Source organism: Molossus molossus, unplaced genomic scaffold, assembly GCF_014108415.1.
Source record: "Molossus molossus isolate mMolMol1 unplaced genomic scaffold, mMolMol1.p scaffold_m16_p_2, whole genome shotgun sequence".
NCBI classification, from domain to species: Eukaryota; Metazoa; Chordata; class Mammalia; order Chiroptera; family Molossidae; genus Molossus; species Molossus molossus.
In genome coordinates this window covers 116,095,766-116,123,323 of record NW_023425355.1, presented here as the reverse complement: position 1 = coordinate 116,123,323, position 27,558 = coordinate 116,095,766, and positions in this window count along the sequence as shown.

Below are 27,558 nucleotides of genomic sequence, written 5' to 3'. Positions count from 1 at the left end.
CTGGGACTTCTCAGTCTGATTGCTAGAGATGGAGCATGGGCTTTGTGACCTGTTTCCACCACTCTAGTAGGTTACTAGTGCCAGTATAGCAACATGCTGTATCTGAGATTTACTGCCTGGGAAGACAGATAAGGTCTTACTCCTATGGGCCTAGGATAAGAGGGCAGGACAATGGGGCAATGTATGTGCCCACAAAGCATGAAGTTCCTCCCAGGATTAAGGCCAGTACACTGGACACATTTCAGCCAATGGAGACCCCAATGTTGCAATAATGCCTGGGCTTTCTTGGCACCTCTGCACACAATTCAGGTTGACCTTGCACAATGTGCCGCCCTCTCTAGCTTGCCAGCGTAGGGAAATAGACATTGTTACAGTAGCAGGGATGCTCCCAACAGTTTCCTTCAGGCCAGCCCCTAGATGTTGCATGTGAGGAAACTGAGGCCTAGGGTCAAAGTCACTGTGGTGGTTTTGTACTATAGTAGCTAACCTGGAACTACATTTCACAGAATTATTGTATTTTCCCTCTGTGCTTAGTGTAGGCCAGAATAGATATTTGTGGGAGATTTGGAAGGTAAAGTGAAGGAGCAGCAATTTATGTTTGTTCTGGTGGCACCCAGACCCACAGTCCTTCCAACGCTGGCCAGAACTCCTCCGTCAGCTTCCCTGTCTGCTGAGGCTGGCATGTGTATGCAGCTTCACGCTAGGAGGCACCTACCTGGCCTGCAGGTCACCGGTATCAACAAAGTTGGAGACAGTGAGGAACCAATGCTGTTCCCATCTGTCAAGATAGACTCCATTTTGTCCTCTAGGGTTCCAGTTTGTCCTAGTCCTATCCCATTTCATGTCCATCTCTCCTTCTTGACTGCTGGCCCTGCTACGTTCAGGCTCAACACTTGACTTGGAGCAGCAGACCTATATACAGTCGTCTCTCGCCACTTTGCGCTTCAACTTTCGTGGCTTCACTCTATCGTGGTTTTTTCAAATATAGTATAGCATAGTATTTGAAAAAGCCATGATAGAGTGAAGCCCCGAAAGTGGGAGTGCGACATGGTAAGGGACGACTGCATAAATAAAGAATCCTACTTCATGGAAATTCATTTATCATGGTAGAGTCTGGAACTGATTAACCGCGATAAACGAGGGCCGACTATAGACTGTTAACAACTGCAAAGAGTTCTACCCTGTCATAAATTCCTGACTCTATAGCATCAAAGTGGTTTCTGCTTCTGACAAACCCTAACTGATAAAGTCACACAGCCTCGCTGCACAACCCAAGTCTTTAGGTTTCCAGGACAAGCTTCCTGCTTCTAGTGTCACTTTTCTTCAGAAGCTCTATCTGCATGGTGTAATGCCAGTGTGGATAAATGCTGAGAAGCAAATGGAGAAGCTCTGGACAAAGAAATCCTCAGGGCATCCAGCCAAGGCTTCATCATCAGAATGCCTAGGTCACCCCCTGAGTTTTATCTCATTCTGTGTAGGGTAGACTCTGCTTATATTACTCTTTAAGCCAGACAGCATAGATAAGTATCATAGACACTGAATCAATCCTGGGTACTTGGGCAAGAGATTCTGAGCAAAAATCAGGTGAGCACAGGATACACTTAATTCTCTTCAGAGGTTTCTCCATTCTTTGTGTGGGGAAGGTAGTGGGGAAGGGTCAGCCAAACTTTTGTTGAACCACTCTGTGTATGGTGACACCTTTTGCAGTGGATTTCAAGGAGTTGGTAAGGGACATGTGCAAGTCACATTCTGTCTTTCCACATTTCTAAATCCCCAAGCTGCCTTCATCGACAATATGAAGTATTGGGAGGTCTGAGTTCAGGAAGTCAGAGGGGTGGGTCTTCACGCCTAGTTTGTAAGTAATTAAATAGGACCATAACAGGGACTAGTTGTTAGTTAATGGAGAACCAGAAAGTCTCATAGGCCCCCAGAGGTGGCTATTGAGATGCTAGCCTGACAGAGCAGGCTGCTTGGGTGGCTGGACACCTGCTATGATGTTCTGTAATTCTCTACCACACTCGGGATCTGTGGAGATGCCCTCCATCTTTTCACTCCTGCTCCATTGGCTCCCATGATGCATTTGGCCTCTGCCAGGTACACGTCTACTTCAGGATGTTTACACTCACCGTCACCTCTACCTAGGTCCCTCTTCCCCCAAGAGAGCCTCCAGGAGGGCTCAACCTTTCTTCACTTCACACCTTCTCTGTTTAAAAGTCACTTCATCTGAACGAGGCCTTCTCTAATCCCCATACTATAAATTACGGCCCTCCCCTGCTCTTCATTTCTCCCAGATGTATTATTGCTATAGTAGGTATCACCTTCTAACATGCTGTTAAAAGGGAGCAGAATTTGCAACCCCAAAATATGTTTCTGGCATAAGGATTATTTTAGGTGGATTATTTTTAAGCAATTGCAGACATGAAAAGAGCTCTAAAGCTGAGTAGATGCTACCCTTTCGTAAGAGACAATTACATTTATAAGGGTGTCTTCTGGCATGTCAGAGGAGGATGACTTATCTCTAGAAATTATTATCCTTCAGAAGGCAAGGACTTAAATCTGCATAACAATCTTACCCTTCCTTGTTCACTGTGCTTTTTCTGATAACCTCCTTAACTGACTTCCCTCATTTTCTTTTATCTTTAGCTGAAGATGGTATTTAAGGTAGTGGCTTCAGCCATTTTGGAGAGTTTCTCAGTTTTCCTGAGTCTCTCCCATGTACACATGCTATTAAACTTTTGTGTTTTGTCTCCTGCTAATCTGTGTTATGTCAATTTAATTTTTAGGCCCGCCAAAGAACCTAGAAGGGTAAAGGGAAATTTCCTCCTCCCTAACACCGTATAAATTACTAATTAGAAAGCAAGCTTCCCTGTGACAGAGACTTATTCTGTTTGTACCATGCTGTATACCAAGTGGCAGCACATAGTGGTAATCTTTGGGGCTTTTGTCTTGCCTCATTCCACAGGGCACTATTAGCATTGTATTTCTCATTGAGACCTCCTGAAACACAACCCCATAATTGTGTCCCCTGGAGTTGTGCAACTCAGTGGTACAAAACTCAATATTTGTTGAAAGGAGGTCACAGTTGACCTTTCTCTGCTTACCTTCTTGAACCACTAGCTTCTCTGAAATTCTCAGCAGCTTCTAATTCTGCAGCTCATATACTAAACCTTCCCTGTGTCAGGTTGGGGAAGCTGACATGAAGCTGATTTTGTTTGTTTGTGGTTTATGTTCAAACTTGACATGTTATTTCTGAGAGATGTGAGAAAGGCACTTGATAAGCTGTCTGCAACATTTTCTCCTAAGGGGTACACCTAAAACTGCGTGGGATTTCAGGGTCTGGTTTTCGTTGCCTTCTTCAGGTAAGCTTGTTTAGAAGAAGGAAACATTTGTGCTGCTCAGCAGGTTTGAGAGACCCGGTGGAAATGACTGTTTATTTGTCTTTTGATCAGAAAGCCTGGAGTTTCACTCCAAGGCCAAAGGTCTTGAAGCCTCTTTATCTCCTCCCCTTGAGACTTTAATCTCTCTTTTGACATTATTTTGGCCCATGGGGGAGGGGCTCTCACAGGTGGACAAAAATTCTCTGGCTGGCCTCAGAGTGTCTGTCCTTAGTCTGACCTCTACCAGGGACTGTGGTTCCTTCTGAGGTTGGCTCCAGAGCCTAACCTCTCTCTCTCCTTTGTTCTACAAATAACCAAAAGGAAGGGAAAACAAAGCTACACACTCTCCCCAAAATCACAGTAAACATTTATTTGGGGGAGTGAATCTTTTGTTTCAAGCCACATCGTATCACCAGAACATCTGAAAACTAAAGTGAGGTAAAGGTTCTCAGTGTGCAATTCATTTTATAGATGAGGACACGGCAGTCTTCAGGGGTCCTGGAACCTGCCCTAATCACACAGCTTCTCCAGAAAGGTTGCCGGGCTATTCCATTCCACACTGCATGTTGTGCATTATCCCAGGCAGTTTTCAGGACACCCCACAGCCCAGTGCATTGTGAGCTGCCCATGACTAGCCTTATACCCTAGTGAGCAAAGACAATTTTCTTTGAATCAGCATGCAACATCATGCAGCATTCCCTATAGGGGGACATATTGAGAAAATGAAATTCAAATCACCCCTCTTGTATGCTTTTTATTCCCTTTCTTTTTTTTTTAAAATCCTCACCCGAGGATACATTTTTCCATTTGTCTTCAGATAAAATGGGAGAGAGAGAGAGAGAGAGAGAGAGAGAGAGAGAGAGAGAAACATTGACGTGAGAAAGACACATTGATTGGTTGCCTCCAGCACGACCCCATCCAGGGCCAGGAACTGAACTCCAACTGAGGTACATGTCCTTGACCAGAATCGATCCCGGGACTCTTTGGTCCATGGGCCGACACTCTCCTGCTGAGCCAAACCTGCCAGGGCTTTATATCCTTTCTTGATAACACACACAGATATGCCACTGATTCTGGAGATGAGCAGTTGGGGTGGTTATAGGGCCACAAGGACCTTTCTCCTGTCCCCAGGTGCTCTGACATTAGCCAGTGAGAGCAGGCTGGGGCTGAGGACCTAGAAGCCTCCAGGACTTTGCTGCCTAACATGGGGCTTGCTTCTCCAAGTAGCAGGACATTTTAGAGTACATGGCTGCACCCACATCCCACCTCCTCACTTGGCACTAGGCCCAGTGAACACCTGGGTATTCAGTGACCTCAAGAGATTGTGAACTGATTTTGAACTTGCTTCCTCACGTCATTCCATTTCATTTTATATTGCTTTACGTCTTTCTTTAACAAATAAATAAAAAGTCTTTAGCTTGGTGAAGTCCTTTTACTCACGCAGAAAAATGTGAAGGTAAAAGATGAAACGACAAGAGCACATCTTTGAGCTCTCCGAATCCTGAGTGTACCGGAAAAAGAGGGCAGGCAGGGCTCCTGTGCACGAGGCAGAAGCTGCTTTTGCAGAAATGGAAATGCTCCCCTGTCTTTCCTTCAACACTAAGTTGCTTCATTATATTTTCAGGCGAGCGAGTCATAGGTTCCTGGTGCGCGGTGCTGTCTTTTTCAATTAATGCTTTTCACAGAAGTTCAGGTTTTAAACATCTCCCCCTCTCTTCCCAGGTCTGTTACATTTCCCAGAATGGTTCCCAGCGCTGGAGATAATTCCTTTTCGGAGAACCTACATTTCTCACCTGCTGATTGCAATTAGCTACTGCCAGCTGGGGCCTGGTGTGCAGCTGAAAAGCTAACAAGAAGTGGAGACCACGCGGAACCCAGACAGGGCAGAAGATGTAAATAAATAAGGAATGGTGGCTGTGTTTATGAGAGGCTCCTGTGAATTTGAGGTTTCCTGACCCTCTGGATGGCACTTGCTCTTCCGGCTCTGTGAACTTCATCCCTCCCCTGACTATTTTTCCCCTCTGCATTTGTAGCCTACACTTTTAACATGACAGTCACGAATTTAACACTAAGTAAATTTTGTTAGACAATAAACAACCTCGGAAGAAAAATGAAATTAGACCAGGACTTCTGTTCCAATAATATTTCTGAGCTATGGTGGATTCAGGCAGGCTCTAAATGCATGTCTTAGAGCTAACCTTGAACATGAAAGCTAGCAGTGCTTAGAGAGGTCTCACAGTCCACCCAATCCAAACCCCTCATTGTATGGATGAGGACATTGAATCCCAGAGGTGGAGCATGGCTCATCCAGAGTCTTAGAGAAAGTCACAGGGCTAGGTGAAGTCCATGTCTCCTGATCTCCAGCCCAGGACTCTAACTACTGAACTATCTTGCCTTTGATCATCATGGGAAGTCGACCTGTAGAGATTGTGAGGAAAGCACCAAGGAGATTGCCAAGGACTAGAAAGTAGTCTCTGTTGAGTAATGCGGACTCCAATCCAAGGATACAGCTCTTTCCTTCTTCTTGGGCCAGGCCGGGCCCCAGTACCAAGGTTACACCCTTGGATGTTTTCACCCAGGGTTGGTACTCATGTTTCATGGCTCACAGCTGCTGACCGCAATCTCCTGCCTGCCCCCTAAGGGGAGTATGCTCGGCCTTTAGAGCTCTTTTGGGGTTTGTACTGCAGGCAATCGTAGGCAACAGACAACCAAACAGTAGGAAGCTAGCAGCTATCACTTATAGTTCCACAGTGTAAATGGAGGGAGGCCAGTCTGGTTAGGTCTGTGGTTTTTGCTGCAACTATATATGCTTGTTGGGAACCAGCTGAGTCCTTTAAAGCCGTCACCTACTTTTACTTAGAGGTTTGGGCATTCCCTGCCCAGCTCACTTTCCACTAGGAGAGGCCACCTTGTAGGATTTAGAATCAGAAAGTTGGCTAGGTTTTCAGGCAGCAGTGGGTAATAAAAAGTGCCTGGACTGTGTACTCTACCCCCAGCTATGTTCTGTGGTAGACATGTCTCTCAGCCTCTGTTTCCTCATCTGAAATATGGAGTCTCATAATGCAGAGATCATTGGGTTGCTGAAAAAAATTAGGAAAGGAGACATAGGTAAAGGAAGGTTTTCTATAAGTGTTAATTTTCCTTACCTATAGTACTATCTCCATTTAACAGATGAGGAAAACTGAGGCCAGGGGAAGTGAAGCTGCTTTCCCAAGGCCACAGGCTCTTCCATTGTCTCCAGCTACTTACTTTGTCTCCTGTGAGGCACTCAGGGAAGAAACCACAAAAACTTTTACTAATACAAAATCCATTCTCTAAAAAGAAGTGATTATCTGTGCTAGTAAAATTTTAATAACTAGCTGGGGTGGGGAGGGAAAGGGAAGTGGGGAGGAAGCTCTGACTTGATTTGAAGTTATTGATTTTTATTTTGACATCATTGTAGATTCATGTGCGTGCCATTGTGAAAAAACAAAATAGAAAGGTTTCCTGTACCCTTTATCCAGTTTCCGTCAATGGTAACATTATGTCGCATAATAAATATCACAACCATATTGACATGCTATAATCTAACAACCTTTATATTTTTCCAGTTTTGCTTGTATTGCTTTTTGTATGTGCATACTTAGATCTATGCAATTTTATCATATGTGTAGATTGATGGATCTGGCACACAGTTAAGATACTGAACAGTTCCATTACCAAACGAATCCCTTTGGTGCCATCTTCACTTCCCTCCTTCTCTACCTCACCCGCGTGTCTATTTTATTCATAAATACCACACTGCTTTGATTACTGATGCTAAATAATAAGCCTTATTATTGGGTAGATTGACTCCTTCCTTTATCCTTATTTCCAAGATTGTTTGGCTATTCTATGGTTTGTGCTTTTCAATATAAATTTTAGAATAAGTTGGTCTATGTCTACAAAAAACTTTTCTGGGATTTTGATAGGAATTCCATTATATCTATATATCAATTTGGAGAGAATTGACATCTTTATTATGTGAGTCTTCTAGCCCATTTATTAAAATGTCTCTCCATTTATTGGGTTTTCTTTTATTTCTTTTATAAGCCTTTTGTAATTTTCAGCATATAGATTTTGTGCATATTTTGTTAAGTGTATAAGTATTTCATTTTCTTAGGCATGAATGTAAATGGCATTGTGTTTTTAATTTTGGTTTCCAAATGTTCATTATTAGTATGTAAAATGCCATTGATTTTTGTGTGATCTTATTTCCTACAACGTTGCTGAACTCATTTATTGGTTCCAGGAATGTTTTATTTTTAAATAGATTCCTTGGGATTTTCTTTTTCTTTTTTGTTTTGTTTTGTTTTGTTTTGTTTATAATTTTTTATTTATTTTTTTGTTACAGATATTTTACCTTTTTTACCCCATTGGCACCCCCCTCCCCACCTCACCCCCACCCCATCCCCAACTTAGTTATCCATGTCCATTGGTCATGCATATATGCATATAAGTTCTGTGGTTTATCTCTTCCCACTCCCCCACCCCCTCTTCTGAGGGATGTCAATCTGTGCCCTACTTCCATGTTTCTGGGTCTACTGTATTCCTCAGACTGTTATGTTCATTATATTCCGTATATAAGTGAGGTCATGTGGTATTTGTCTTTTTCTGCTTGGCTTCTTTCACTTAGGATAATACTTTCCAGGTCCCTCCATGTCGTCTCAAAGGATAAGAGATCTTTCTTTCTTACTGCTGCATAGTACTCCATTGTATATATGTACCACAGCTTTTTTTATCCATTCGTCTACTGATGGACACTTGGGCTGTTTCCAGATCGTAGCTATTGTAAATAGTGCTGCTATGAACATGGGGGTGCATATATTCTTCCTGATTGGTGTTTCAGGCTTCTTAGGGTATATTCCTAGCAGTGGGATCACTGGGTCAAATGGAAGTTCAATTATTAATTTTTTGAGGTAACACCATATTGTTTTCCATAGCGGCTGCACCAGTCTGCATTCACACCAGCAGTGTATTAGAGTCCCCTTTTCTCCACACCCTCGCCAACACTTGTTGTTTGATGATTTGTTGATGGCGGCCATTCTGACAGGTGTGAGGTGATACCTCATTGTTGTTTTAATTTGCATCTCTCTGATGATTAGTGATGTTGAGCATTTCTTTATATGTCTTTTGGGCATTTGTATGTCCTGTTTTGAGAGGTGTCTATTCAGCTTCTCTGCCCATTTTTTAATTGGGTTCTTTGTCTTCCTTCTGTGGAGTTGTATGAGCACTCTATATATATTGAAAATTAACCCCTTATCTAATACATCATTGGCAATGATGTTCTCCCATACAGTGGGTTGCCTTTGCATTTTGATGATTGTTTCTCTTGCTGTGCAGAAGCTTTTTAGTTTGATGTAGTCCCATGTGTTCATTTTTTCCTTTGTTTCTGTTGCCTTAGGTGATGTATCAGTGAAAATTCTGCTGCATATGATATCCGAAATTTTGTTGCCTACATTTTTTTCTAGAATTTTTATGGATTCACGGGTCACATTTAAGTCTTTTATCCATTTTGAGTTTCTTTTTGTGTATGGTGTAAGTTGATGGTCTAGTTTCATTTTTTTGCATGTAGCTGTCCAATTTTCCCAACACCATTTATTAAAGAAGCTGTCTTTACTCCACTGTATGCTCTTGCCACCTTTGTCAAATATTAATTGAGCATATTGCCTTGGGTCCATTTCTGGGTTTTCAGTTCTGTTCCACTGGTCTATATGCCTGTTCTTGTTTCAGTACCAGGCTGTTTTGGTTACAGTCGCTTTGTAGTATAACCTGATATCTGGTATTGTGATCCCACCTACTTTGTTCTTCTTTTTCAAGATTGCTGTGGCTATTCGGGGTCTTTTTTGGTTCCATATGAACTTTTGAAGTATTTGTTCTAGTTCTATGAAATATGTCGTTGGTATTTTGATGGGGATTGCACTGAATCTATAGATTGCTTTGGGTAGTATGGACATTTTAATGATGTTAATTCTTCCAATCCATGAACAGGGTATGTGCTTCCACTTTTTTATATCTTCCTCTATTTCTGTTTTCAATGACCTGTAGTTTTCTGCAAATAGGTCCTTTACTTCTTTGGTTAAGTTTATTCCTAGGTATCTTAATTTTTTTGGTGCGATGGTAAATGGGATTGTTTTCTTAGTTTCTCTTTCTGTGAGTTCATCATTGGTGTACAAGAATGCCGTCGATTTCTTGACGTTAATTTTGTATTCTGCTACATTGCCAAATTCATTTATTAAGTCTAGTAGATTTTTGATGGAGTCTTTAGGGTTTTCTATGTATAATATCATGTCATCTGCAAATAATGACAGTTTCACTTCCTCCTTTCCAATTTGGATCCCTTTTATTTTTTCTTCATGTCTGATTGCTGTGGCCAAGACTTCCAGTACAATGTTACATAAGAATGGCGAGAGTGGACATCCCTGTCTTGTTCCTGTTCTTAATGGAAATGTTTTTAGTTTCTGTCCATTGAGTATTATGTTGGCTGTAGGGTCTTTCATATATGGCCTTTATTATATCTAGATATAATCCCTCTATTCCTACATTGCTGAGCGTTTTTATCAGAAATGGATGCTGGATTTTGTCAAATGCTTTTTCAGCATCTATTGATATGGTCATGTGGTTTTTATTCTTCATTTTGTTTATGTGGTGTATCACGTTTATTGATTTGCGAATATTGTACCAGCCTTGCATCCCTGGAATGAATCCCACTTGGTCATGGTGAATAATTTTTTTGATGTATTTCTGGATTCAATTTGCTAATATTTTGTTCAGGATTTTGGCGTCTATGTTCATCAGGGATATTGGCCTGTAGTTTTCTTTCTTCATAGTGCCTTTTTCTGGTTTTGGAATTAGAATTATGCTGGCCTCATAGAACGTGTTTGGAAGTCTTCCTTCTTCTTGAATTTTTTGAAATAGTTTGAGGAGAATGGGTGTTAGTTCTTTTTTGAATGTTCGGTAAAACTCCCTTGTGAAGCCATCTGGGCCTGGGCTTTTGTTTGCTGGGAGAGTCTTGATTACCTCTTCAATTTCCTTAGTTGTTATTGATCTGTTCAAGTTTTCTATCTCTTCCAGGTCTAGTTTTGGGAGACTGTTTGTTTCTAGAAATTTGTCCATTTCGCTTAGATTGTCGAATTTGTTGCCATATAATTGTTCATAGTAGTTGTTAACGATCTTTTGTATTTCCGTGGTGTTGGTTGTTACTTCCTTGGAATTTTCTACATAGACCATCTGCAAATGGGGAAGATTTTATTCCTTCCTTTCTGACCTGTATGCCTTTCATTTCTTTTTCTTGCTTATTGCACTGGCTAGAATTTCCTGTACTTTGGTGAGTACAAGTGGTGAGAGTGAACATCCTTACTTTGTTTCCAATGTTAGAGGAGAGCATACAGTCATTAACTATTAAGTATGATGCTAGCTGTAGGATTCTTGAAAATACTCTTTATCAAGCTGAGGTAGTTCCCTTCTATTTCCAATTTTCTGAGAGTTTTTATTATGAAGGGGGTTGGATTTTCTAATGTTTGCTTTATTTTCATTGATGTGGTCATATAATTTTTCTTTTTTGACTTGTTGATAAAATGGATTATATTGATTAATTTTGAGTGGTGAACCAGCTTCCCATTATTAGAATAAATCCCAGTGGATCATGGTTTATAATTATTTGTATACATTGTTGGATTACATTAGGTAATATTTGGTTGAGGATTTTTATTTCTAATTTCATGAGAGATATTGGTCTATAGTTTTGTTTTTTTTGTACTGCCCTTTTCCAGTTTTGTTATCAGTATAATACTGGTCTCATAGATGAGTGAGGAGTGTGGCCTCCTCTTCTAGTTTCTAAAATAAAAAAGGGTAAAATTGGTATTAATTTTTCTTTAAATGTTTGGTAAAATTCTCCATTGTATTCATCTGAGCCAAGGGACTTCTTTTTGGGGTGTTTTAAATTACAAATTCAATTTCTTTAACAGTTATAACAGTGTTCAGGTTCATGGTTTTTGAAAAATTGGTCTACTTCTAAGTTGTAAAACTTATGAGAATAAAGTTGTTGTATTCTTTTATTATCCTTTTAATGGCTGCAGAACCTATAGTGATATATTTCATTTCATTCCTGATATTGGTGATTTGTGTTTCTTCTCTTATTGTGTGTCAGTTTTGCTAGAGGTTTATTGATATTTTCCTCCAAAGAACCAGCTTTTTATTTTATCTATTTTCTCTGTTTTTATTTTTCAATTTTATTTACATCTGCTTTTATTTCATCATTACCTTTCATCTACTTGCTTTGGCTTTATTTTGCTCTTTTTTTCCCTAGCTTTTTAACATAGTAACTTAGATTATTTATTTGAGATCTTTCTTCTTTTCTAATGTAAGCATTTAGTACTATAAATTTCTCTCTCCACAGTGTTTTGCTGCATCCCACAATCTTTTATATTTTTTATTTCAATTTATTGTTTTGTATTTAATTTTTGAGACTTCTTCTTAGGTACATGGATTGCTTAGTAGTGTGTTGTTTACTTTCTAATTGTTTGAAGATGTTCTTCTTGTATTTTTGTTATTGATTTCTAATTTGATTTCATTATAATTGGAGAACATATTCGGTGTGATTTCAACTCATTAAAATGTAATAAGGTTTGGTTTATGACACAGAATAAGACCTATCTTAATAAATGTTGCATAGTGCTTGAAAAGAATGTGCATTCTGCTGTTGTTGGGAATTGTGTCAACTAGGTCTTGTTTGTTGATGGTGCTATTCACTTCTATATCTTTGCTAGTAGTTCCATTAATTTCTAGTAGTATTTCTGTCTAGTAGTTCTATCAGTTCCTGAGAATGGGGTGTTGAAATTACCACTGTAATTGTGGATTTGTGTATTTCTTCTTTCAGCTCTACCAGTTTTTGTGTTATGCATTTTCAAGTTGTGTTGTTTGGTACATACCCATTTAGGTGCACACTTTTTAGTGGATTGATCTTCTCATAATTATGTAATGTCCTTCTTTGTCCCCTGTAAGTTTTTGCTCTGAAGTGTACTTTATCTGATATTACTATAGATAGGCCTCCTTTTATTTTTATTTTTTAAATTTAATTTATTTTTGTTACAGATGTTTCTCCTTTTTCCCCCAGAGATACCGTCCTCCCAATCCACCCCCCACCCCAAAACATTGTTGTCTATGTCCATTGGTTATGCATAGATGCATATAAATTATTTGGTTTATCTCTTCCCTCTCCACCCCATCCCCCTCCTCTGAGGTTTGGCAGTCTGAACTCTATTTCTTTCTATGTCTCTGGGTCTATTTTGTTTATCAGCTTATTTTGTTCATTGTATTCCACAAGTAAGTGAGACCATGTGGTATTTGTCTTTCTCTGATTGGCTTATTTCGCTTAGCATAATACTTCCAGGTCCCTCCAAGTTGTCTCAAAGGATAAGAGATATATCTTTCTTAGAGCTGCATAGTATTCTATTGTGTATATGTACCACAGCTTTTTTATCCACTCATGTACTGATGGACACTTGGGCTGTTTCCAGATCTTAGCAATTGTAAATAGTGCTGCTATGAACATAGGGATACATATATTCTTTCTGATGGTGTTTCATGTTTCTTAGGATATATTCCTAGAAGTGGAATCGCTGGGTCAAATGGAAGTTCTATTTTTAATTGTTTGAGGAAACACCATATTGTTTTCCATAGTGGCTGCACCAGTCTGCATTCCCACCAGCAGTGTACTAGAGTCCCTGTTTCTCCACACCCTTGCCAGTACTTGTTCATTTGTTAATGGCAGCCATTCTGGTAGGTGTGAGGTGATACCTCATAGTCATTTTTTTTGCATCTCTCTGATGATTAGTGACATTGAACATTTTTCCATATGTCTCTTGGCCATTTGTATATCCTGTTTGGAGAGGTGTCTATTTAGGTCTTCTACCCATTTTTTATTGGATTATTTGTCTACCTTTTGTTGAGTTGTATGAGTACTCTCTATATTTTGGAAATTAACCCCGTATCTGATGTATCTTTTGCAATTATGCTCTCCAATATAGTGGGTTCCCTTTCTGTGTTGATGGTTGTTTCTTTTGCTTTGCAGAAGATTTTTAGTTTGATGTAGTCTCATGTATTAATTTTTACCTTTGTTTCTCTTGCCTTAGGCATTGTAGCAGTGAAAATTCTGCTGCATGTGATGTCTAAAATTTAGTTGCCTACATTTTCTTCTAAGATTTTTTGTGGATTCACAAGTCAGATTTAAATATTTTATCCATTTTGAGTTTATTCTTGTGTATGGTGTAAGTTGGTGGTCTAGTTTCTTTTTTTTTTTTTTTGCATGTAGCTGTCCAATTTTCCCAACACCATTTATTAAAGAGGTTGTCTTTACTCCATTGTATGCACTTGTCACCTGTGTCAAATATTAATTGAGCATAGTGTCTTGGGTCATTTCCATGTTCTCTGTTGTGTTCCATTGATCTACATGCCTGCTCTTGTGGCAGTACCAGGCTGTTTTGATTACAGTGGCTTTGTAGTATAACCTGATATCTGGTAATGTGATCTCTCCAACTTTGTTCTTCTTTTTCAAGATTGCTATCTGTAGCTATTCAGAATCATTTTTTGTTCCATATAAAGTTTTGGAGTATTTGTTCTAGTTCTGTGAAACATGTTATTGGTATTTTAATGGGGATTGCATTGAATCTATAGGTTGCTTTGGACAGTATGGACATTTTAATTATGTTAATTCTTCCAATCCATGAAAAAAGTATATGCTTCCACTTTTTTATATCTTTCTCTATTTCTTTTTTCAATGACCTGTAGTTTTCTGCGAAGAGGTCCTTTACTTCTCTGGTTCAGTTTATTCTTAAGTATCTCAAATTTTTTGCTCCAATGGTAAATGGGATTTTTTTTTAGTTTCGCTTTCTGTGAGTTCACTATTGGTATATAAGAATGCCATCACTTTCTTTATGTTATTATGTTTTATCCTCACCCGAGGACAAGTTTCCACTTTAGTTCAGCTAGAGTGGGGGCAAACGAGCGAGAGAGAGAGAGAATAATCAATGTGAAAGGGACACATCGAGTGGCTGCCTTCTGCACGACCCCAGCCGGAGCCAGGGACGAACCACAACCAAGGTACATGCCCTTGACTGGAATTAGATCCGTGACTCATTGGTCCGCGGACTGATGTTCTAACCAATGAGCCAAACCAGCCAGGCTGCCGTCAATTTCTTGATGTTAATTTTATATCCTGCTACTTTCTAGATAGGCCAACTTTTACAAATGAATTTTAGCAAATTATATATTTTCTCATTATTTTATGTTCAGCATTTCTTTCCTTCCTTCCTTCCTTCCTTCCTTCCTTCCTTCCTTCCTTCCTTCCTTTCTTTTTGTGGTACGTGCCCCTAGCGGGAACTGAACCTGGGACTCTCTGGTCCGCAGGCTGACACTCAACCGCTGAGCCAAACTGGCCAGGGCTATGTTCAGCATTTCCATGTCACTATGTTTGAAGTGAGTTTCTTTTAGACAACATATGGTTGATTCAAGATATTTTATCCAATCTGCTAATCTGTCTTTTAATTGATATATTTAGAACAGTTTCATTTAAAATAATTATTAATCTGTTAGTGTTAAGTCTGCCATTTTGTTATTTGTTTTCTGTTTGTTTCTTCTGCTGTTTGTTTATTTGCTTTGTTTCTCTTTTCTTGCCTTCATGTAGGTTACTTGAACAATTTTTTTTTAGGATTCCATATAATATTATTTATACAATTTTGAGGATACCACTTTGTATAACATTTTTAGTGGTTGCTGTAGGTATTACAATATACATATCCATCTTATTACAATGTAACTATTGCCACTTTGACTGAAGAATTGAAATCTTATTTCCATGTATGTACCTTTACTCTCACTTTTAAAATATAAGTTATCACTAGCATTTTCTCTATTCATTAAACACTGCCATCAAATATGATTTAAGAAACGCACGCAGAGAAGCATACTCTTATATTTACCCTTATTTTTACCCATCCCATTGTTTGTTTTCATTTCTGAAGTTGCAGTCCTTTTTAAAATAAATTTCTTTCCATTCAGAGAGCTTCCTTTAGCCATGATTTAAACGTAGGTTTACTAGCAACAGTTTTACTTTGTCAAAGAATGTCTTTGTTTCCTCTTTATTCCTATAGAATAGTTTCACCAGATACAGAATTCATGGTTGACAGTTGTTTTCTTTCAACACTTGAAAAATGTTATGCCCCTTCCTTTGGGTCTCCATTGTTTTTTTATGAGAAATATACTATAATTTTAATTGCTGTTCCTTCTAGGTAATGCATCATTTTTCTCTGGTTGCTTTTCCAGATGTTTAATTATTATTTGTCTTGGCATGAATTTTGTTAGATTTATCTATTTGGAGTTCACTCAGCTTCTTGATTCTGTGAGTTTAGGTCTTCTGCTAAATTTGAGAATTTTTCAGCCAAATAGCCATTTTAATCCCATATTCTTTGTTTTCTCCTTCAGAGACTCTGATGATATGAAAGTTAGAAAATTTTTATTTTCCATATTATCCGTGAAGTTCTATTCTTTTTTTCAGTCTATTTTATTCTCTTGGTCATATTGAGTAAATTTTATTGATATTTTACCAAACTCACTGATCCTTTCTTCTGTCATCTTCAATCTACTATGAGCTCATCTAGCAAGTTTGTTTCCAGTTATTGTATTTTTCAGTTCTATAATTTTCATTTAGTACTTTTTAATAAATTTTATTTCTTTGCTGTGGTTTTATATTTTTATTTGTTTCAAAGAAATTCATACTTAATTGTTTAAGTAATTGTATGGAAACTACTTTAAAATAGTTGCCATATATTCCAAAATCTGATTCATCTTGCTATTGTTCAGTATTTTTCTTATCCAAACTATGATTTTCCTGGTTGTTAGTATGTTGAGTAATTTTTATTATATCTTAGACATTTTGGATATTACTTAGGAGACTCTGTATTTAAATATTTTATTTTAGCAAGCATTTGCCTTGTTTGGGTTTAGCCTATAGGTTCTGTCTTACTTTTGTGGGTTATATTTCCAATGAAAAATTTGTTTTTTGAACACTTGCAATGATATTCTGGTCTGTTTTATTCATCTGGCTCTGCTTGAGCTTCTGTTATATCTCTGCTGGTGCCACTTTCAGGAATAGAAGGTATTTCCCTGGAACTCTCAGTGTTATTAGGTAGGGTGTGGGGGAATGCAAGACCTATGAGAAAGAGATCATTTCCTTTGGCCTGTTAACTGGTCACTTGGTGCCTTTTGGATTCCCATTCTACTTTTGTAGGTACCTCTAGAGAGATGAAGACCCTATTTAGTCTGTCTTCTGCTACTGAGTGGAGGATTAGGAGCCATGGAATCTGGGTGATTCTACCATTAGGTGGATGGTTGTAAGACATTGGCCCTGGGTTATATTCTGCCACTGAGGGGATAGCTAGAAAACATGGAGCCTGCTAACTCCACTGACATTTACATAAATGTCTAACTTTTGCTGGGTGGTGTGGGTTGTGGGATAGATAGGTCCACTCAGGACTCAGTCTTGCCCATGTTATGAATAGATTGATACCACTGCTATTGTTGGATGTAGGGCAAGGGTTAGATTGGCTTCCTGAGCTCTGTTCATATCACTGCTTTGAGTAGATTGGCCTACCACCGCCATTGTATATGGGTCCCCCTGCTAAGTTCCTGCTGGACTTCCCTTTTCTTGGTAATAAAAATAAAAAGTAACAACCCAGAAAATTCACCCCAGTATTGATTTTCAAGTCTTGAAGTACTTAGCCAGTTTGTCTTCTTCTGCCCAGTGTTCAGAGTTCTTTTTCATTGTCTATTGAATTCCAGGGTATTTAGTTGTGCTTAGAGAAGAGCAGAGAAAATTAAGTTAATGCCATCTTGTCCCAGAACTGAAAGCCCATTTTTTTTTCTTAATCAAAATTATTGCTCAGAAAATGAGTATTTTTCTTGGGTGGTGGATATACAAGTGTTGATTTTGTATTATACTTTGTACATTCCTGTGGGTTTGAAGTATCAAAAATAGCTATATGTAAGGATATGCCAGGTGAAAGGTAATCTCCCATTGCATATTGTGGTTTACAGTCTATTTATTTTGACCAATAAAAGACTTATTTTTTCTAGACACAATAGCTAGAAATGATTTCAATCAAAGCCGATTTTAAATGATCATCTGACAGAACAGATTTTAAATGAGGCATAGACAATTAATGCAAATTTAGTCATTATGCATGGGGTCATGACTTCAAAATTGTAAGAGTTAGATGTTGATGTAAGCAAGCCTATTAAGGATCACTTTAAAAAGCAATGCATACATGGTTACCTTTGGGGCCAATAAATATAAAACTTTAGGATGAATTTAAAAACAACAACACTGTTCTAATACAAGGATAGCAACTTTAATTTCGGGATATTTTCAGTAATACCATTATACATAGACTAAAGTGTGCTATATCTTAATTTTGAGGGAAATGAAGATAATGTGATCTGGAGGACTGTGTCAGATGGCTGAAACATATCCCTGTGATTACTAAAAAAATGCATGATTAGCTTAAATATAATTATTTTATAAGGGAAAAGAATAGTATTTCCAACTAGTACTTAATTTTATATAGAACATGGTTTTAAATATGTATATATAAATTTATTAGAAAATTGAATATGGTAAGTAAAACTTTCAGTATTACATCTGTATCTTTGAAAGTTTATGTATTCAAGCTGACCAAAAAACATTTTTTTAAAAAATTAACTTTATTGTTGAAAGTATTACAGATGTCCCTCCTTTTCCCCCCATTGGCCCTCTTCCATCTCCCTTCTGCCCCCCTGCCTTCACAGCACTACTGACTGTGTTCATTGGTTATGCATATATGCATATGAGATCTTTGATTAATCACTTCCTGCCCCCCCCCAACCTGTTCCCTCGGTGATTCATTAGTCTGTTCCATTCATCTATGTCTCTAAATCTATTTTGTTGATCAGTTAATTTTGTTCATTAGATTCCACATATAAGTGAGATCATGTGATACTTATCTTTCTCTAACTAGCCTATGTTGCTTAGCATAATACTCTCCAGGTCCCTCCATGCTGTCTCAAAGGGTAAGAGATCCTTCTTTTTTACAGATGCATAATATTCCACTATGTAAATGTACCACAGCTTTTTTTATCCACTCATATTCTGACAAATATTTGGTCTGTTTCCAGATCTTAGCTACTGTAAATAGTGCTTCTATGAACACAGGGGTGCATATATTCTTTCTGATTGGCGTTTTCAAATTATTAGCATATATTCCTAGATGTGAGATCACTGGGTCTTTTAAAAATGTTTTATCCACTTGTTCCTGTTTCATTTTAGCTACTTTTCCTACTTACATTTTATTATTTCCTTGTTCTCTCTCTCTCTCTCTCTCTCTCTCTCTCTCTCTCTCTCTCTCTCTGTCCCCCACTAATATTATCATTTGCTTTATCTCTTTAAGGATCCTACATGAAGTAATATATTATTACTAAAGTTTTTTCATATCACTGTTAGTTTCATTTTACCTAAAGTAAATTTATTTCCTAATTGTTGATTTTGTAACTATTTTTCTTATGTATTTGGAATTCTCATTTTCATGTTTACCTTGAATGGGAGTTTAGCGTTAGTATTTTTCTTACTCTTTTTTTGTGGTCATGTCTCCCTGTCAAGCAGTTTTGGATTTGCCTCCACCTGATCCACTTGGATTCCAGGTCTTATATCAGTTGCTCAAAGCTCCCATCAAACACCAAATGATGATATTGAGGTATTATCACTCCAGTCACAAAGCCATGAGTAGCTTTAATCAGTTCCTATCTTTAAGGCACTCTTACTCCAAGTTTAACCCATAGTTACCAAACCCCATTGCTCTCCTCCAACTTTATTTTAACCTGATTCCTTATTCTGGTCTTTTGCCTAGCAAGTTCCCATAGCTTTTGTCCAATTGTTGTTTTGAGTTTCTGCTTTATTTCTGTTCTGCAGAGAATTTTGAAATAATTTTTGAACTTGGTTAAATTTCCTTAATTTTATCTTATAATATTTGATCTATCATCTTTATTAATCTATTGAAAAAGACTTCATTTTATTCCCCTGTTTTCTATTTTCTCTTGACCTGATTTCTACATCTATTTAGAACATGTTATTGTGTCAGATGTGCTTATACAAACTACCTCCAGTCTGTCCTGGCTTGATGAGGAGTATAAATAAATAACACAGGGAGATAAATAAGTAATACAATTAGATTTTATCTACAGATTGTTGTACTAGTTAAGGTATCAAAGCTCCCTCACTTTAGCCCTATATATTTTCTTGTCAGAATCAGATCTTCAGATAACCATCTAGAAGTATTTCTGGGTTGCCTTACCTCCTTGGTCAAGTCCTAGAGCTTACTGCTAATTGTGGAACTCCTAACTATTCTTGCATCCCAAGATAAAAACACATCCATTTGGTTTTTTAGCTTACTGTTTTGACTATATAATACTTGAAAAATTTTATTCATTCAACAAACATATTTTGGGTGGTTTATTATGTGTCAGATATCATGGTAGTCTTTGTGCTTATGTAGTTAAATGAGATAGGTCTTTATCTTGAAGAACTCCATGCCTAGTCAGGGAGAGAGACAAGTTAATAAGCAATTTTACATTGTATCTTAAGTGTTCTCTAAGTATTGAGGTGCTTACCTAGAAATTAGAAATGATAACCTTAGATAAAAGCTACCCAAGCTAAACCTTACAGTCCAGGTAGAATTTTTCCAGGTGAATAAAGAGGTTGAAGTACATGTCTGTCAAAGAGAACAACTGCACAAGGAAAACTGCTGTGTCAGTAACTGGAAAGCAGGCATGAGGAGATCTAAGGGAAGGAATGAAAGATGAGATTAGAGAGGTGAGCAGGAATGAGACCATGAAGGGTCTTTTGGACTCTGTTTTTGAGTGTGAATTAGTAGAGAGGAATTTAGAAATTTTAAGCACAGGAGTGGCATAATTAGATTTGGATTTTAAGAATATCACTCCAGATTATAGGAATTTGGGGCTAGATAAAGGATATGATGAGGATATTTACTCTGGTAGCAAACTAGATTTAGAGAGGATAAAATAGATGGGAGGGATGCTTAGGAGGCACACATGCGTGAGCTTGGTGATGGAGAGGCTGAGGAGTCTGAAGAAAGGCAGGAGTCACGAACAACTCACAAGTCTATGGATTTTGTAATTAGGTAGACAGGATACTGTCATTGGAAATAATAAGAAGAAAAAGATTTGTGGAAAGGGGACGGGAGTGATAATAAGTGAGGTTTAGAACATGTTAAATTCTAGGAGCTTGTGGTTCTTACAGATGAAGATGGACATTAGTAGGTGGATATGATGATCTGGAACTTACAAGAGAACTGTGAGAGGTAGGAGGAGGATGCTATTGCTAATATTGGCTCTTAGAATATATACAAATTGTTAAAATCACTTCAGTGATAAAGGCAAATGTAGAAAATTTGTTTGTTTTCCATGTATCATACTTCTCACAAAGAAAGGCCCTAGATTCCTACCATCACTTATAAAAGAAGGTAATAGGACCTGGAATCCTTGTTCCAAGGAAGAGAAGACTCAGGACAATCTTTCTATCTTTCTTGAAGTGCAGTGGGATTTCATTAGTATCCAGTCCCTGTTTACTAGTTGGATCAGGCCCCTCCTCATTTAAACTACCATATGTTGAAAAAATGACTGACATCAATCCAGTCAACCTATTACACGAAGGTTGGACCTATTCCCCAAGACCCTTCTACTGAGTGGGAAAAGCAAAGAGAATGGTAACCAGAATGCATTAGGTCCACTAAACAACAAAAAAAGAAATATACTTTGGTTAAGAAAGAGCTTCAGATTAGATACAAAGGAACCTTCCATGAAGATCTTGCCTAAGTGCAGGAGTGGTTTTACCCAAGGTGTCAAGGAATTTCCACTTTCAAATGTTTCTAAGAATAGAACAAACATTTATTTTATTGAAAAAATTTTAAGATAGCTTAGTAAAAGCATCAAATTTGTTTAGTATTCCTTGCACTGCCCTCAGGATGAAATAGAAAATCTTAACATAGTTTATACATCATGATTTCTTCCCTAACTGTCATCTCCTACTTTCCTTCAACTCTAAACTTACTGAATTTTTACTCTTTCCAAAGATCTATGCTCTCTCCCCTTGAGTTTTCTATTTGAAAACTCTTCTTCCTGCCTTATACCACTGTTTCCTGTGATTCATCTTTCAAGTCTCACCTTAGGTGCTCCTTCCTTCAGAAAGAAAACTTTACTGATCTTCTAAATTGTAGCTGTCCTTCCTATGTGCTCATATTTATTAATTAAATCATTCAATAAATGTGTGTTAAGGGCCCACTATGTGTTGGGCACTATGCTAAATTGTGAAAAAATAAACTTGCCTAATAGAGTCTATTGGGAAAGAGAGACAATAAACAAATCAACCAATGGTATTAGTACAGAAGGTAGAAATATTCTAAATATACTAAAATAAAATATCCTAAATATAGGGTGAGGCAAAAGTAGGTTTACATTTGTGAGTACATGAAACATAGAGTTTATTCTTGTATTTATTATTGTATTATTTTCCATACAAACAAATCTTAACCTATTAAAGTATCTACCAATAATGTAGCATGAATAACAAATGCTATTTCTCTTTCAACCAAGGAATTGAATTTTAAATATTAAATATAAATTTTAAATATATCTTAATAGCTACATGTGGCTTGCTAGTGACTACCATATTGGCCAGTGTAGCCTTATTGCCACCAAGCCAGTGGGATGGTAGAAAAAGTGGAATTCTGTGTCTTGGGATCTCCTCTTAAGCAAGTAAGGCCAAAGTTATACCCATAGCTTCTGCTCACATTTCACTGGACCTTCTGTGTTTCATTGCATCTGTTGACATCAATTGTAAGATGGATCATGGTTTTACATGCCACTAAGAAAAAAAAAAAACTATACTGCCAATTAAACTGTTACAATGCTTTTTAAAAATCACAGAGTTTTAATTTTGTACATATTGAAAGAGCCTTTAAGATGTACCAAGTACACATGAAAAAAATTTTAAGTAAAATAAATTCCTAAAACCCCTTGTAATGAGTCTTACTCTTCTGATGTACTTTTTCACTCAGAATTGCTGATATCTATGGTTTTCCAGAGGAGATTTTTCTCTGTGCCCCCCAAAACATCAGTAATGTGGAATTTTTTAAAAGAATGGTCTACTATTGTATCCAGGATTTTCTTCCAAGATGCTGACACCCAATTGGCAAGTTTTGATTCTAGTGTATTTCCATTTGATCAAATTCATAATATTATTTATATCTTAATTGAAATAAATGTTACTAGAAGTTGAGCATTTTATGACAAACAGATATTCACTATGTTAACAATGGTCATGCTCAACACCTGAATTGGTCACATCAACCTCTTATAGCTTTGAAATTTATTTTCTCTGTCCTGAAGAATTTGGCAATTTCTTCTGCTTTCAATTACATTATTCAACATGAGATAGGCAATCCTTTTGCTTGTATCTCAGAAACAAAGCATAACACAGCTTCATCCACTTGTAGATGTCTTCCTTTCTTAGGTCTTGTAAACACTTGGTTGTTGTTTTGCAAGAAAATATGAAATTGCTGTCATTCCCCCAATGATGAATATTTGCTTCACTAATATCAAATTTATGCCCCATTGCTCTGTTTACATGCCTCTCTATGTACATGATACCTTTTCATTTCAATGCTAAATCATAGTATAATCTTTCTGAAGACATTTTAAGCAACAATTCAATTTAGCATGTGTAGTGCCAGCAAGCACAGATTTCAATTGATGTGATGACAATATGAATAGCTATGACCAATATTGTATATACAAGGGCAATGACAATCATTTCATGACTGCCATCTAGCTTACAACAACAGTAACATGCTATTGATTGGGGGGGCGGGGGGGCAGGAGTCAGTGCTAGGACAACCAAAGCCAAAGCCACGCCAGTTATAGGTGAGTTAAGAGGATCCTGATTTGTGGGTAAATAGAAGAAAAACTCACCTAGGAGCAAAGAAAGGTAAAAATGAGAGCCTATGATATAGCCTTGAAAGGGAGGAAGAAGGGAGGCAGGGACAGGAGGAGAAAGGGTGGGGGGATTATTTTCTGAAGACTCCTCAGCTTTAGGCCAGTGATTATATATGTATATATACATATACATGCACAGGTGCACATAAATATATACATACATGCATATTTGTGTTTTAATCAACCAATTCTTACTTGAGCTAATTCAGGTGGGTTTCTGTACTTGCAAACAAAGACTGGAACACTAGCCTTTTAAGATTTGTTTTAGTTCAAGAGCAGACCTTCAGAAAACGCCCCCCCCCCCAAATTTATCTGACCACAAAGGAAACTGCATCAGTTGGGTCAGTTTGAGGGATTCTAACTAAAGAAGAAACATGAATTTCATGCAGCTTAATATGAGCTGACACTCAAGTACATACCCACTATAGGATTTCACCCATGACTAACAAGCTCTTTAATCATGGCAAGAAGACACGGAGATTCCGCAAACATGCTTTTGCAGTACTCACATTTAGTGTTCCTGACCCTCTTTTCTTGCCAGATTGTGAGAAGCACCTGCTCCTTTTCAAGCAGTTGTCAGATCAATATTTAATCAATTACCTTTTGATATTTGGTAACGCTGAATAAATGGGATGCCAATATTTCTGTTCAGAGTCGTTCCTCTGGTGTACCGCATTCTGTTTCTATGAAAGCCTTCAGGAACCTCTGAACACTAAGTGGCATGTCCTCTGAGTTCTGTAATATTTCCCTCTCTGCTGCAGAGGGGCTCTGTGGCTCAGGGTAGTGTGGGATGCTGGTGCCGGTGCCACTCTTATTAAAGCGACGTCCAAACTGAGTCATGAAAGCAGGAGAGCAGAGCTGCATTAGGGACACAGGGGGGGCTTTGCCAGGTGAGGGTTATTTAATAGACCAGCCACATTAAAGAAAGGCAATGATGTAGTGAAAGGAGCCTAATGAGCAGAAGTGAGGCTACTGTATCTAAAGAGAAAAAATAATGAGCTGTGAAATATCCCCCAAGGCAAGATTGCCAGCCTTCTGCAAGGAGGTCTCAGCCTATAGGTAAAAAAGGCTCATGTGGTCCCTTATCTTTGCATGGTAAACAGAAGTTCTGTGGGCAATTAGGGTCAGAGCTGAATGTGAGACTTGAAGACTGGGTATTATGTTGCTGATTCATTGGAGATTTCCACACCCAAGACCCCAGCTTTAATTCCCAAAGGCAACAGGGAACATATTCAACCTGTGAATAGAAATTAGGAACATCACATCATCAAAAACAACCCTCTCAGTGTCTATGCAGCAGATGGACATCTGGATGTTCGTTCTAAAAATCTCAGGGACTGGCACTACAGAATCTTTTTAAAACTGTCCTCAGGGGCCATGCCATGGAGCTGCCTTGAGGGCAAAACCACCTTCTAATGAGACTCTCTTGGTCTTTCAGTAATGACCCCTCCTACAATGGGATCCAAGCTGGGCATGCCCTACTCATGATCCTATTTGTTCTACATTTGTGTGGGAATGTCAGGCCATATTTTGGTACATCTGGGTGGGAAAAAAATACGAAACACAAAGCATTGCTACATTACTAATGTGAAGGAAATGGAAGAACATTTGGTTCCTACCCTTAAGAAATGTACAAATCTATGCCACAAAGACAACAGATCATTTACAGTGAAACTTTTCAAGTTCACGTAGTGGAAAAGAAGATGACAACCTGTGCTTCCCAGATGAGGAAGGAAACAGGACAATGAAATACACATAATGAAACTGTAAAATGATAGTTTTATGATAATAAATCTATATTACTCATAAATGTTTTCTTCAGCATTTTCAAGATAATTGCTCACAGCAAGACTATGAGAGAGGGTAAGTATTATTCCACCATCTTACATGTGGAAGACAGAAACTCAGAGGGATCAAGTCAGGAGTTCCTAATCTTTTAGCCACTGGGGTGCAAGAATGAGTAGAATTCACATGCATGATGCACTCCTATGGTTGTATCCAAATTTATAAGAAATTCACATTTCTAGGGTAAACTTATTTTGGTGAGGGAGGTGAGGCAGAGTTAGGCATTATATTCTTAACAATTTTATAAATATGTGAATAACAAAATCAACCATTTAAAAATATCAAAATTTTATCAGAAAAAAAATCCACAAAGATTGCCAATGAAGGCTCATAAGATTACTACTATATCATTTTGAATCAATCAAGCCATGCACAAAGCAATCCATGAACCAATGATGATAGTGCATATTCTACTGAAATTATTATTTAACAAATTACCCCAGAATTTCTGTTGATACAACAGCAATTACCTTTCACTGTTTCTTGGGGTGATTCTGGCTTGGGATCTTTCATGCAGTTGCAATCAGATAGTGGATGGGACTGGGATAGCTAAGATCTTTCTCTCTATGTAATCTCAGGACTTCTCCATGTGGTCTTGCCACGTAACTAATTTAGGCTTCCTTACACACAGCAGCTCAGGACTTCAGCCTGTGTCTTCCAGAGAGCAAAGCAGAAGCTGTATCACCTTTACTGACCTAGACACATTCTATTGGTCACAAGAAAGTCACAGAACCCACCAAGTTTCAAGGGAAGGGGACAGAGACCCCCACCTATCTGTGGGAGGAGTGTACAGGTCATATTGTTGATGAGCATGTGAAAGGGAGTTATTGTTGCACCTATCTTTGGAAAATAAAATTTGCCAGAGTATATTCTGAACTAAAGATTATGATTAATCTAATTTTGTGCCCCTGAGATCCATATGAGGAAAAAATATGGCCAATCACATTTTCTTTTCTTTTTTTTTTTTTTTATCCTCACCTGAGGACATTTTTCCATTTTTTGTTCAGGTAGAGTGGGAGGGAGAGAGAGGAACAAAGAGAGAGAGAGAAACATTGATGTGAAAGGAACATCGAGTGGCTGCCACCCGCACGACCAACCAGGGCCGGGGACAAACTGCAACTGAGGTACGCGCCCTTAGCGGGAATCGAACCCGGGTCTCTCAGGACCGCAGGCCGACGCTCTAACCGCTGAGCCAAACCGGCCAGGGCCAATCACATTTTCTTTAATGAAAATTATTTTTGTAAAGTGAGTCTTGAATTTTTCCAGACTTGCATTCTATAGGTAAATTTAATAATGCGGTAAACTTATAAATTGAAGGCAAAATATAAATAAACCTTATTTTATTGTTTAATATTACAAAAGATAGAAATTGTAGAGAAATAACATCTTATTATAAATATGAAGAGCATTTTACAATTTTACTTGTGTTATCACTTTGTCTGCCTTTTATTTGGAAGTTAATGGTTGCATTATAGAAATGTTCCCAAGATCCTTTTCTCTCAAGTGCAATATAGAAGCCCATGCACCACTTTTTCTTCTCTTGTCTTTTTTTGGAGTTTTTTTTTTAATTAAAATTTATTATCTTGTGAAATTTAAAAGGAAATAGGGGCAATTGTAGAATCATAACTTATGAGCACTGTAAAAATCTCTAATCATTATAACTAATACTGATGGAGCATGGTTTAAGAGTTTCACAAATTTTTCTACCTCAGGACCTACATCAGCCAAGGAGAAAGAATATGTAACCCTGAGACCTTGGATACATAGCCCCAAGTCTATCAGTGATCACAAAAATCCATGCACATGTTACTTTCTCTTCCAGAAGACATCAGTGTTTTTGTTTCAATATAAAAAAGATGTTTTAGATGCCATCGGTTAGTTAGTTTATCACATGGCTTCAAGCTCCTCTGCACATCCCTTTACATCAGTTCAGCAGGCAATGGATAGTCATGCTTAAGCCCCATGATGCTGGCTATAATTTCCTTAACATTTTCTCTCTTCTTTGAGAAAATACGTAAGAAGTCAGGTAAATTAGCGTTATGTAATTATTGGTATTACTTTGAATTCACCCTAATTTATGTATATTAAATTGGCATTATTGTAAACTAATTACTTGAGGCACACATCACAGTGATTATGACACCTTAGAATTTCTAGGTACCTCTGCTAAGAATTGAGGGATTAGTGACTAACCCAAGGTCATGTGGTTAATTAATAACAG